This window comes from Rhinopithecus roxellana, chromosome 12 (assembly GCF_007565055.1).
Source record: "Rhinopithecus roxellana isolate Shanxi Qingling chromosome 12, ASM756505v1, whole genome shotgun sequence".
NCBI lineage: Eukaryota > Metazoa > Chordata > Mammalia > Primates > Cercopithecidae > Rhinopithecus > Rhinopithecus roxellana.
Genome location: NC_044560.1, coordinates 30,976,682 through 30,988,736, shown reverse-complemented (window position 1 = coordinate 30,988,736; position 12,055 = coordinate 30,976,682).

Genomic DNA, 12,055 nt, shown 5'->3' with positions numbered 1-12,055 from the left:
CATAAGCCCACGTCAACATCTCTCCAACTGGCTGGGTCCAGATGTGGGAGTGCTCAATGACCCTATAAGCTTAGTTTAGAAATGAGTCACCATCCCAATTCCATCTGGATATTCGCATGTGACTGTCACAATTCTAACTGTGGACTGCATCTTTTCGTGAGATTTAGGAACTCACGAGTGGCATCCGTCCATGTGCAAGGGTGACCATCCTAACTATTGTCAAAATTTGCATATGAGAGACACAATCTCACGTCTGTGTTGGTCCCCTTTATGACACTGTGCCACCCAAGGGCTTTATGTGATAGGCAAGAGCATGACAATCCCCTGTGATTTTTGTAAAAGGATATAACCCAGACTCTTGTTTTGCTAAACCAAGCTACAAAAGACAGTATCTCTCCTACTAGTTGGTTCAGAGTATGAGAGTAATCATCACACCTGTGATGTACAATGACTTCTGCAGACAGGGCCCAGGCAAAAGAATCAGACAATTAGTTCAGCAAACTTGGATTCAATCAAACAATTATCTAAACAGCGACGGCAGGTTCATCAAGTCAGGTCCAAAATAGTGGACGTCACAGCACATTCCTCCACTGAGAAGGTAGGCAGCTTCCTGAAATGCTAATCTGGTCATAAAGCATTAAATTGCTATACCATCAGCTTATTTCAAAGACCTCACCTTTGAAAGTGAACCTTTGTTTATGTTTATGTAAACAACATTGTATAGCAATGTACAATTCTGGGTTTGTATTGTGGCATAGAGTAGGGTACTAAGTCTGTATCTGCATCCTGATTGTATACTAAGGTATTGAAAATGTCTTTTTGTGAATGTCCTGTGTACACCTAAATATTTACATAGATGTACTTATATAATTCAGTATGTGTGTTTGTCTACCTATGAATATCTATATCCAGATATATTTATTATTGTATTTTTATTCATAAAAAGTAAAGATGTAGAAGGTGGAAATGTTGATAGGTATTGATACTGATAGTGATAACAATGATAATTCCATAGATGTATACAATGTTCTGGCGTACAAACTCTGTCTAAGGAGTAGTACACACATGGAGGTATGCTATAACGTCCATCCATCTGCATTTAACTTAAACAAAGTAAGCATTGGTCCTTGTTGCTGACTTCTGGGAGATGAAAATTCACTAAGGCCATGAGAGTGATTCATGCCAAATCGAGGATAACCCATTGTATTCTAGTGAACACAGAACCAAAAATAAACTAGCATCTGCTGAAAAGCCCTAACCCAAATGTGCAAATGCTGAAAATTTTTCTTTAAAGCTTCCACCAATTCTGGCGATTATTATTATTTTTGAATATATGACCAAAAAAATAAATTCTTGTCTTTTGGTTTGTTGGCTGGAGAAGCAACTTTATTTGGTAGGGAATGAATAGTAGAGGTCTGTGACTTGAAGATACACTGCTGTACTGACAGTGAATTTTTGTTTCCTTGGACGCTTTCTTCTGTAGGTTATATAACACGCAGGGTTATATAAATATGTGTATGTAATGACCATTTATGAGTATGTCTTGGAAAAACTAAAAGTATGTCAGAGGTCATTACCCTATGCATGCTTCTCAACACACGTGAATACAATCAGCCAATTAGCTCAGCCCAGGTGATTCATATTAGCCGATTAGATCAGCCAAAATGATTCTAATCAGTCAATTAATTAGCTCAGCAAAGGTGATTTCAGTCTATTAATTAGCTGAGCCTAGGTGAGTTTAATCGGTCAATTTTGACACACCAGGTGATTCTAATTAGTCAATTAGCTAAGCCCAGGTCATTTCAGCCAGCCAGTTAACTCAGCCTAGGTGAACTTTTTCTGAGACAGGGTCTCACTCTGTCACCCAGGCTGGAGTGCTGTAGCGCGATCTTGGCTCACTGCAATGTCTGCCGCCCAGGTTCAAGCGATCTCCAGCTTCAGCCTCCTGAGTAGCTGAGACCACAGACATGTGCCACCATGTGTGACTAATTTTTGTATTTCTTGTCGAGATGGGGTTACCCCATGTTACCTAGGCTGGTCTTGAACTTCTTTTTTTTTTTTCTTTTTTTTTAGTCTTGAGCTTCTGTGTTCAAAAAGATCTGCCTGCCTCGGCCTCCTAAAGTGGTGGGATTACAGGCATGAGTCACTGTGCCCAACCTTAATCCCAGGTGATTTTAATCAGTTAGTTTAGCTCAGGTGAATTCAGTTGTCCAAGTAGCTGAGTTCAGGTAATTCCAATCAGCCAATTAGCATAGGTCAGTTAGACCCAATCGGCAAATTATCAAAATGGTGACGATGGATACTTCAAGGCAGGCCCAAAATGGTGAACGAGATTAGCATGTTCATACACTCAGAAGTAAAGCAGGACTCGGAAATGCTAACCTGGACATAAAGATTTACATAGCTTTATGGTTAGTTCACCTTCCAGACCTTGCCTTTAGAGACGAAGCTTTGAAAATATTTACACAAACAACATTGTATGGCTGTGTTCCATTCTAAATTGCTATTGTGCCAGAGATTAGGGAGTAAGTCCACATCTGCATTTTTAGTATGTAGTGGGGTATTAAAATGTCTCTTGGTGAACATTCTGTATATACATAAATATTTACATAGATGTACTCATATAATCTAGTATGTGTGTATTCATTTATCTAACTACCTATGCAAATTTATGTCCAAATGTATTTATCTTTGTCTCGATATTGGTAAAGTACTGATATATTGCCGGGCACAGTGGCTCACACCTGTAATCCCAGCACTTTGGGAGGCTGGGGCGGGCAGATCACGAGGTCAGGAGTTTGAGACCAGCCTGGCCAATATGGTAAAACTCCATCTCTACTGAAAATACAAAAATTAGCTGGGTGTGGTGGTGCGCACCTGTGGTCCCAGCTACTTGGGAGACTGAGGCAGAAAAATTACTCGAACCCAGGAGGCAGAGGTTGCAGTGAGCCAAGATCGCACCACTGCACTCCAGCCTGGGCAACAAAGCGAGACTCCACCTCAAAAAAAAAAAAAAAAAGAACAGATATGTAGAGAGTAGAAGTGTATACTATATACTGATAGTAATATACAAAGGTAATAGTAATATACAATATTAGTATACTAATATTGTATACTATTATACAATAGTATAATGTTAATAATACTATTCATAATATAATAGTAATATACAGAGATACTTTCATAGATGTATAAACTTATCTGCCATATGTCTAAATTAGTACACAAATGGAGGTATGCTCCTTGCGCATCTCTCTGAATTTAACATATAAGAAGGAAGCCTTGGTCTTTGTTTCTAACTTCTAGGCGATAAAAATACAATAAGGCCACGTAAAACATTAATTGCTAGGTCAAGGTGACCCTTTTTCTCTGATGAACGCAGGACTAGAGATAAAGTAGCCTCAGCTTAAAAGCCGTCCTTCAAATTTGAAAGTGCTAAAAAATTCTCTTTACAGTTTCCATCAATTTAGAGGATTTTTCCCCCCATGGGAAATGAAAATATAATTATCTGTATCGTATTTCTTTTACTGGCTGAAGAAGTGAGTTTTTGAGTAAGGCAAGAACATTTAGAAGTTCTTACTTGAAGATCGACTACAATACTTACAGCAAATTTCAGAGTTTCTTGGATGTTTTTCTCTGTAGACTTAGATACAGATATAAGACATGTAGATAAATACACACAGGGTTGTATAAATATGTCTATGTAATGTTCATCTGTGAGTATGTCTTGTAAAAAAGCCCCAAAATAAATGGGAGTCAGTGATTCATTTCCTATGATGCTGTCTCATGACAGGTGAATCCAATCAGACAATTAGCTCAAGGCAGGTGATTCAAATCAGTAAACTACTTCAACTCTGGTGAATACAATCAGCCAATTAGCCCAGCCTATGTCATTCTAATGAACCAAACAGCTCAGTCCAGGTGAATCTAATCAGCCAATTAGCTCAGGCTGGGTGATTTAAAAAGTCAACTAGCTAAGACAGGGTGATTTCAGTAAGTCAATTAGCCTAGCCCATGTAAATTCATTTGGCCAATTAGCTCAACACATGTGCTTCCAATAAGCCAGTTAGCTCAGCCCAGGTGAATACAATCAGCCAGTTATCTAAACCAATGTGGTTCCAAATAGGCATTTAGCTAAGTCCAAGTGCTTGCAGTCAGCCAGTTACCTCATTGACATACTCATATAATTCTGTTTCTGTGTCTTTTAAAATCTACCCATGTATGTCTGTATTCAGATGTATTCATCTTGGTACCTATATTCACATAGAATAAAGACATAGAAGATAGATGTATTGGGAGGTATTGATAAAGTAAAAAAAAAAAACTTCAATACATATATATACTTATCTGTCCTGTAAATTATGTCTAGAATAGTACACAAATATAGATTGTGAAATGCCTCCTGTTAGATTTAATGTGTATATATGTGTGTATATTATATACACACACACACATAGAGAGAGCAGTGATCCTTATTGCTCAATTCTGGGAGTTAGAAAAGCCCTAAGGTCATGCAAGTCATTCACTGCTAGGCCAAGAATGATCTTTCGTATATTTGTATATACTAATGTATTCCAGTGGTACATTAGCCCCATTTCACAGGCTATAACTCAAGTGTGAGAATGCCCATTTCTTCCTATTAAGGTTTCATCAAGAAAAGGGCTCTTGTTCTTAACTCTGAGCGTTTGATGTAAAAATACACTTTCGTATTTTTTTCTTTGTGGCTGCAATATGGTTTTTATGGTAATAAAAAAATTAGGTCTGTTTTCAGAAGATACACTGTGATGTTGAACACAAATATATTGGTATATGGTACTTGGCCAAATTTCAACCAGACAATAGTGAACATGCACAGAAGTGCCAAAGGTAAATTTTTTTGGTGATGTCAAACCTTTCTTGTGAGAAAGGTCAGGAATGTTTTCAGGCATCTCTGGTTCCTCATAAATGCATGACGACAACCACACTACGCTGGTTTAATGAGACACTACATTACAAACAACTGAGTGCCAGGTGACAAGGACATTTTTACATTTATAAGAATAATGTGATGTGTGTGGCTTGGATTGGATCAATCTTCACTGAGTTAATTAATTGGATTCATCTGGCCTGGAGGGAAAGAAAATTCAAAGTATTTCTGACCTGATTTTTTCTTGGGGGCTTTTTTTGTACATATAGATAAAAATATAAGACTAATGAATAGATAAACATATACACACAGAATGGGTCCCCTGTGTATGTTCATGCAAAGTCCGTGTATGCATATGTCTGGTGAAAAAGTCTCAGGAAAAAAGTATGTCAGAAGTCATTTTCCTTCACAACTCCTGCAAATCAGGTGAATTCAAGAAGCCAATTAGCTCAGCCAGGAAAATTCAGTGGGCCAATCCACTCAGCGGAGATAGTGTGAATAGCCCATTAGCTAAATGTGAAAAACGAATCTGTGCATCAAGGCAGGCACAAAATGGCTGACATGAACAACACAGTCATAGAGTGAGTAGAAAAACAGGGCCCTAAACTGTTAAGGTCAACATAAAGTCTTATTCGGCAGGAATGGAAGCTTCCTGCTCAGGCTTTGCCCCCAACATAAAGTTTTGTTGATATTTATACATAACATTATATGTCTGCATTTCAGTCTGTGATGGTATGGAGCCATATAGGTGAGAGTAAGTCTGGGTCTTCATCTTCCAGACAGAATAAGAGATTAAAAAATGTAGACAAACATATAATTCTGTATGTGTGTCTATCGCCTTTTGTATAACTATATCCAGATTTATCATTCTATACATATTCATACAGAATAAAGATAGAGAAGGTGAAAGTATTGATAGGTATTTCTACTGGTAGCAATTAAAATAAACTTCCATACACGTAAAGTCCTATTTGCCTTTTAAACTACATCCATAAGGGTACACAAATGGAGGTATTCTCTGACATACATTCTGCTGCATTTAATGTATATGAAGAAAGAATTGGCCCTTGTTGCTCACATCTGTAAACAGAAAATGTACTAAGGCCACGAGAGTCATTTACTGCCAAGAATGACCTTTTTCATTCTAGTGAACTGAGACAAGAGGTACATTAGCCCCAGCTTAAAGACCTTACCCAAACTTGCAAATGCTGAATAATTTTCTTTAAACTTCCAGAAATTCAGGGGCTCTTTTGTATGAACATATGACATAGCATGATAATTTGGGGATTTTTTTGTTTTGTTTTGTTGGCTAGAGAAGTAAATTTTTTTTTTTTTTTTTTTTTTTTTTTTTTTTTTTTTTTTTTTTTTGAGACGGAGTCTCGCTCTGTTCGCCCAGGCTGGAGTGCAGTGGCTGTATCTCAGCTCACTGCAAGCTCCGCCTCCCGAGTTTACGCCATTCTCCTGCCTCAGCCTCCCGAGTAGCTGGGACTACAGGCGCCCGCCACCTCGTCCGGCTAGTTTTTTGTATTTTTTAGTAGAGATGGGGTTTCACTGTGTTAGCCAGGATGGTCTCGATCTCCTGACCTCGCGATCCGCCCGTCTCGGCCTCCCAAAGTGCTGGGATTACAGGCTTGAGCCACCGCGCCCGGCTGAGAAGTAACTTTTTAGGTAGAGAAAAAAATTAAAGTCTGTGACTCAAAGTTAGTCCACTATGTTGAAAGGAAATTTAAGTTTTCTTTGGATAGTTTTTTTTGTAGATTTAAGTACAGATATAAAATATGTAGATGAATGAACACATACGAATCACAGGGTTATGCAGATATGTCTATGTCATTTCCATTTGTGAGTGTATCTCGTAAAGAAACCTCAAAATAAAAGTAAGACATTATTTGACTACTCATTTCCCTCAAGACAGATTAATTCATTCAGCTGATTAGGTCACCCCAGGTGATTTCAATCATTCATTAGCGCAACCCAGGTAATCCAATTAGGCAATTAGCTCAGCTCAGGTGAGTAAAATCAGACCATTAGCTTAGGCCAGGTGATTCCAATCAGCCAGTTAGAGACGATAGACCCAATCAGTCAATTATCAAAACGTCAACAGTGAATTCCTCAGGGCAGAATTACAATGGTTGACGGCAGTAGCGCATTCATACATTGAAAATAAAAGCAGGGCCATAAAATGCTAATATGATCATAAACTATTACATTAGTTTACTGTCATCTTCCCAAATCTTTCTCATGTAGGGCAAGCTTTGTTTACATTTAAACAAACAACATTGTATGTCTATGTTTCATTCTGGAATACTATTGTGTCAGAGTAGAGAAGCAATTCTACATCTTTATCTATAATATATATTAAGGTATTGAAAATATCTTTTGGCCAACTTAATGTGTATACGTTAATATTTACACAGATGTAGTCATATCATCCTGAATATGTGTGTATGTTTCTCTACTTATGTCTGTATTCAGATGCATCCATCTTGGTTATCTATATTTATAAAAAATAATGAGGTATGACCAGGTGCGGTGGTTCACACCTGTAATTTTAGTACTTCAGGAGGTTGAGGGGGGTGGATTGCTTGTGCTCAAGGGTCTTAAAGAGCCAGGTATGGTGGTATGTGCCTGTGGTCCCAGCTACTTGGGAGGCTGAGGTGGGAGGATCACTTGAGCCCAGGGGACAGAGCTTGTAGTGAACCTACATGGTGCCACTGCTCTCCAGCCTGGGTGACAGAGTGAGAACCTGTCTCAATAAAAAATAAGAATAGTGATGTATAAAGTGGAAATATTGATAGATATTGATAGTGATAGTGACATAAAAAGATGATTTTATAGATGTATAAACTTAACTTTCCCATAAACTACACAAAAAATAGTGCAAAAATGGAACTATGCTCTTACATATATCTTTCTGCTTTTTACACTTTTGGAGGCTGAGATTGATGGATCACGAGGTCAGGAGTTCAAGAGCAGCCCGGCCAATGCGGTGATACCCCATCTCTACTAAAAATACAAAGGAAGGAAGCATCATTCCTTGTTGTTCACTTCTGAAAGACAAAAATGCACTAAGGTTATGAAAGACATTCATTGCCAGGTCAAGGGTGACCCTTCTCTTTCTGGTAAACATAGGACCAGAAATAAAATAGCCTCAGCTTAAAGGCCCTCACTCAAATGTGAAAATTGCTGAATAATTGTCTTTAAAGCTTTCATAAATTCAAATAATCATTTTAAATGTGTCATAGGAATCAATCCTTGTATTTTTGTTTTCTTTGCTGAAGTAGTGACTTTTAGGATAAGAGAATAAAAGCCAAGGGCTGTAACTTGAGCATTTACTTCAATACTGAAAAAAAAAGTTAGTTTTATTGGACACATTTCTCTGTAGATTTTGATATAAATATGAGATATATAGATAGATCAACATATACAAACACACAGGGTTATGTAAATATGTCTAGGTAATGTCAATCTGTAATTTTTTCTAAAACAGCCCCAAAATAAAAGTAAATCAGAGGTCATTTTTCTACACATTCTCTTTAGAAACGGTGAATCCAGGCAATTAGCTCAGCTCAGGTGAATCCAATCAGTCAATTAGCTCAAACCAGGTGACTTTAATAAGCTAGTTAGCTGGACTCAGGTGGATCCAATTATGCAATGGTCTAAATAGGGCCTGCAGATTCATGAAGTCAGGCCTAACATAGTGAATGTAAATAGCATGTTGATACAGTGAGAAACAGAGCAATAGCCTGAAATGCTAGCCTGGAAATACAGCATTACATAGCTGTACGGTCAGCTTACTTTCTAGACTTATTCCCTGAACCTGAAGCTTTGCTTACGTTTATACAAACAACATTGCTTGGCTCTGTTTCATTGGGAGATGTTATTGTGCCATAGAGTACCGAAGTTAATATACATTTGTGGTCTTAGTATATACTAGAGCACTTAAAATGCCTTTTCAGAACATGCTTTGTATACATAAACGTTCACACGGACACAGTCATGTAATCCTGCATGGGTTTTCATTTACCTTTCTACCTATGTATATCCATATGCAAATATATTTAGCTTTGTAGGTATATTTATACAGAACAAAAATGGGGAAAATGGAAGTATTGATAGGTATTGATTCTAATAGTGGGATAAAAATTACTTTTCTCCATGTATAATCTTTTTTTTTTTTTTTTTTTTTTTTGAGAAGGAGTCTCGCTCTGTGGCCCGGGCTGGAGTGCAGTGGCCAGATATCAGCTCACTGCAAGCTCCACCTCCCAGGTTCACTCCATTCTCCTGCCTCAGCCTCCTGAGTAGTTGGGACTACAGGCGCCCGCCTCCTCGCCCGGCTAGTTTTTTGTATATTTTTTTTAGTAGAGACAGGGTTTCACCATGTTAGCCAGGATGGTCTCGATCTCCTGACCTCGTGATCCGCGCACCTCGGCCTCCCAAAGTGCTGGGATTACGGGCTTGAGCCACCGCGCCCGGCCTCCATGTATAATCTTAACTGTCTTATAAACTATATCTAGAATCACACATATGGAAGGATGTGTTTAAATACAACCTGCTGCATTTAACATCTATGAAGAAAGCATTGTTTCTAGTTTATTTCTTCTAGAAATAAAAATGCACTAAGGTCAGGGGAGTCATTCATTGTCATGTAAAGCTGGACTCTGGTCATATTTCAACCAGGTGATAGTGAACATGTGCTGAAGTGTCAATGGTGGCTCTTATTCTCCAGGCTAAGGCTTCTACGTGAAAAAGGCTAGGGTCCTGCTGTCAGACACCTCAGGCTTGTCCTAGCTGTATGGTTAGAATTCCACTGAGCAGGTTTAATTAGACCCTGAATTAAAAACACTCAAGTGCCGAGTAACAAGAACATTTACACATTTATAAGAAGTTCATTTTCCTTTCCTACCCATCCAGACCAGGTGAATTCAATAAGCCATTAGCTAAGCTCAGGTGATTTGAATCAGCCAATTAGCTCAGCCCAGGCAAATACAATCAGCCATTTAGTTAATTTGGGAAAGCAGAAGCATCAAGAAAGACCCCAAATGGTGGATATAAACAACAGAGGCATACAGTGAAAAAAAAAAAGCAGGGCCTTCAAATTCCAAGCTTTCCATAAACCCTTACATAACAGTACTGGAAGCTTACTTCCTAGGCTATGTCCCTCAATGCTCAGCTTTGTTGATTTGTATACATGACATTGTATAGCTGGGTTCCAGCCTGAGATGGTATAGAATCATATAGGTGAACGTAAGTCTATGTCTACGATATCACTTTTCGCTGGAGGAGAATGTCTCTTGAACTTATTTTCTCTTGAACTTATTTTGTCTACATAAATATTTACATAGACAAACTCATAATTTTATGTTTGTATTTATCTACCTACAAATACCTATATCCAGATCAAACTATCATGCTCTTTATATTCATACAGAGTAGAGACATAAGAGGTAAAGATATTGATAGATATTTGTACTGTTAGTAATATAAAAAGAAACTTCCATACATGCAAAATTTTATTTGCTGTTTAAACTATACCCCCAAGAGTACACTAAGAGAAGCATGTTCTGACATACATAGCTTTCATGTATGAAGAAAAATTGGTTTTTATAGCTCAAACCTGGGAGCGGAAAATAAAGTAAGGCCATCAAGTCACTAAGGAATATCTTCTTTATTCTGGTGAACATGAGACCAGAAATAAAATAGGTTCAGCTTAAAGAACCTGGCTTGTAGGAGAACCTTCCCACATACCTCTCCTTAGAAGCCTTTCAGCCTTTCCACTGCTGTGACTCGGGCCTGAGGGGGCATAGAAAGGGAAGGGGGGGAAACAAAGAGCTAGTGCAAACTAGTATTGATTACAATGTATCTTCCAGGCTTCCCCTCCCATAGACTCCAGAGTTCCCAACTCGCTCCATTAGACAGATTCTGCCAGCTTCCCTTTTGCCTATGTGGGGAGACAGATTCCTTGTGCTTCCTGCTCTGCCACCTCCCCAGATTTCTCTCCCAGTGTATTGTCACACACACTTCCTTTCCTCTCATTGGAAGTGGCCCTGCAGCTTTCTCCGGCTCAGTTCCCTCCTGATAAGAAAAAGAAGAGAAAATAATATACACAAATTGCTGTCTGTAGGCAGCAAATCCAAATCAAGGTCCTCCTCTTCAAGAAAGAGAAGTAGAATAAGGAAAAAGGTTTATTGATCCTTTTGTGATTGATTGAGAACCATACATCTAGATTTATCTGTATTCTAGAACTAGAAAAAATCTTCAGTGCACAGGGTTAAATACTGCAATGCTTTCTACAATATTCAAAACCACCAGAGATTAGGAGCACTTCACTCAGTGGGGCTTGTGCCCCTAAAAACAAACAAACAACAACCAAAAAAAAAAAAAAACAGCTTCCTGAGATTGATCTGTCTCGACATTTTTTTCTATCCCTGTACTATCACTATGCACTCAGACTGAAACACAAACCCAAAAAAAATCAACACATAACAAATATGACCGGCATGGACATGGTGGCTCATGCCTGTAATCCCAGCACTTTGGGAGGCCTAGGTGAGTGGATCATTTGAGGTCAGGAGTTCAAGACCAGCTTGGCCAACATGGAGAAACCCGTCTCTAGTAAAATACAAAAATTAGCCAGGCATAGTGGTGCACACCTGTAGTCCCAGCTACTTGGGAGGCTGAGGTGGGAGAATTGCTTAGACCCAGGAGGCAGAGGTCGCAGTGAGCCAAGATCCCACCACTGCACTCCAGCCTGGGTGACACAATGAGACACCATCTCATAAAATAATAATAATGTTAAAAAAGAAATATATATGAGCAGACCCTGGACACCATAGTGAGAACACATCTCTGCTAAAAAGGTAGGTAGATAGACAGATAGATAGATAGATAGATAGATAGATAGATAGATAGATAGATAGATGACAGATGATAGAGCGAGCAAGCAAGGCACAGTGGCTCATGCCTGTAAGCACTTTGGAGGGGGCCAAGGTGGGTGGATTGCTTGGGCACAGAAAACATGGTGGAACCCAGTCTCTACAAAAATAAAATGTACAAAGCACAAAATAAGGTTAGCCGGCGGGTCACGTGTGCTTGTAGCCTCAGCTACTAGGGAGTTGGGGGGATGAAATGACAGGATTGCTTGAACCT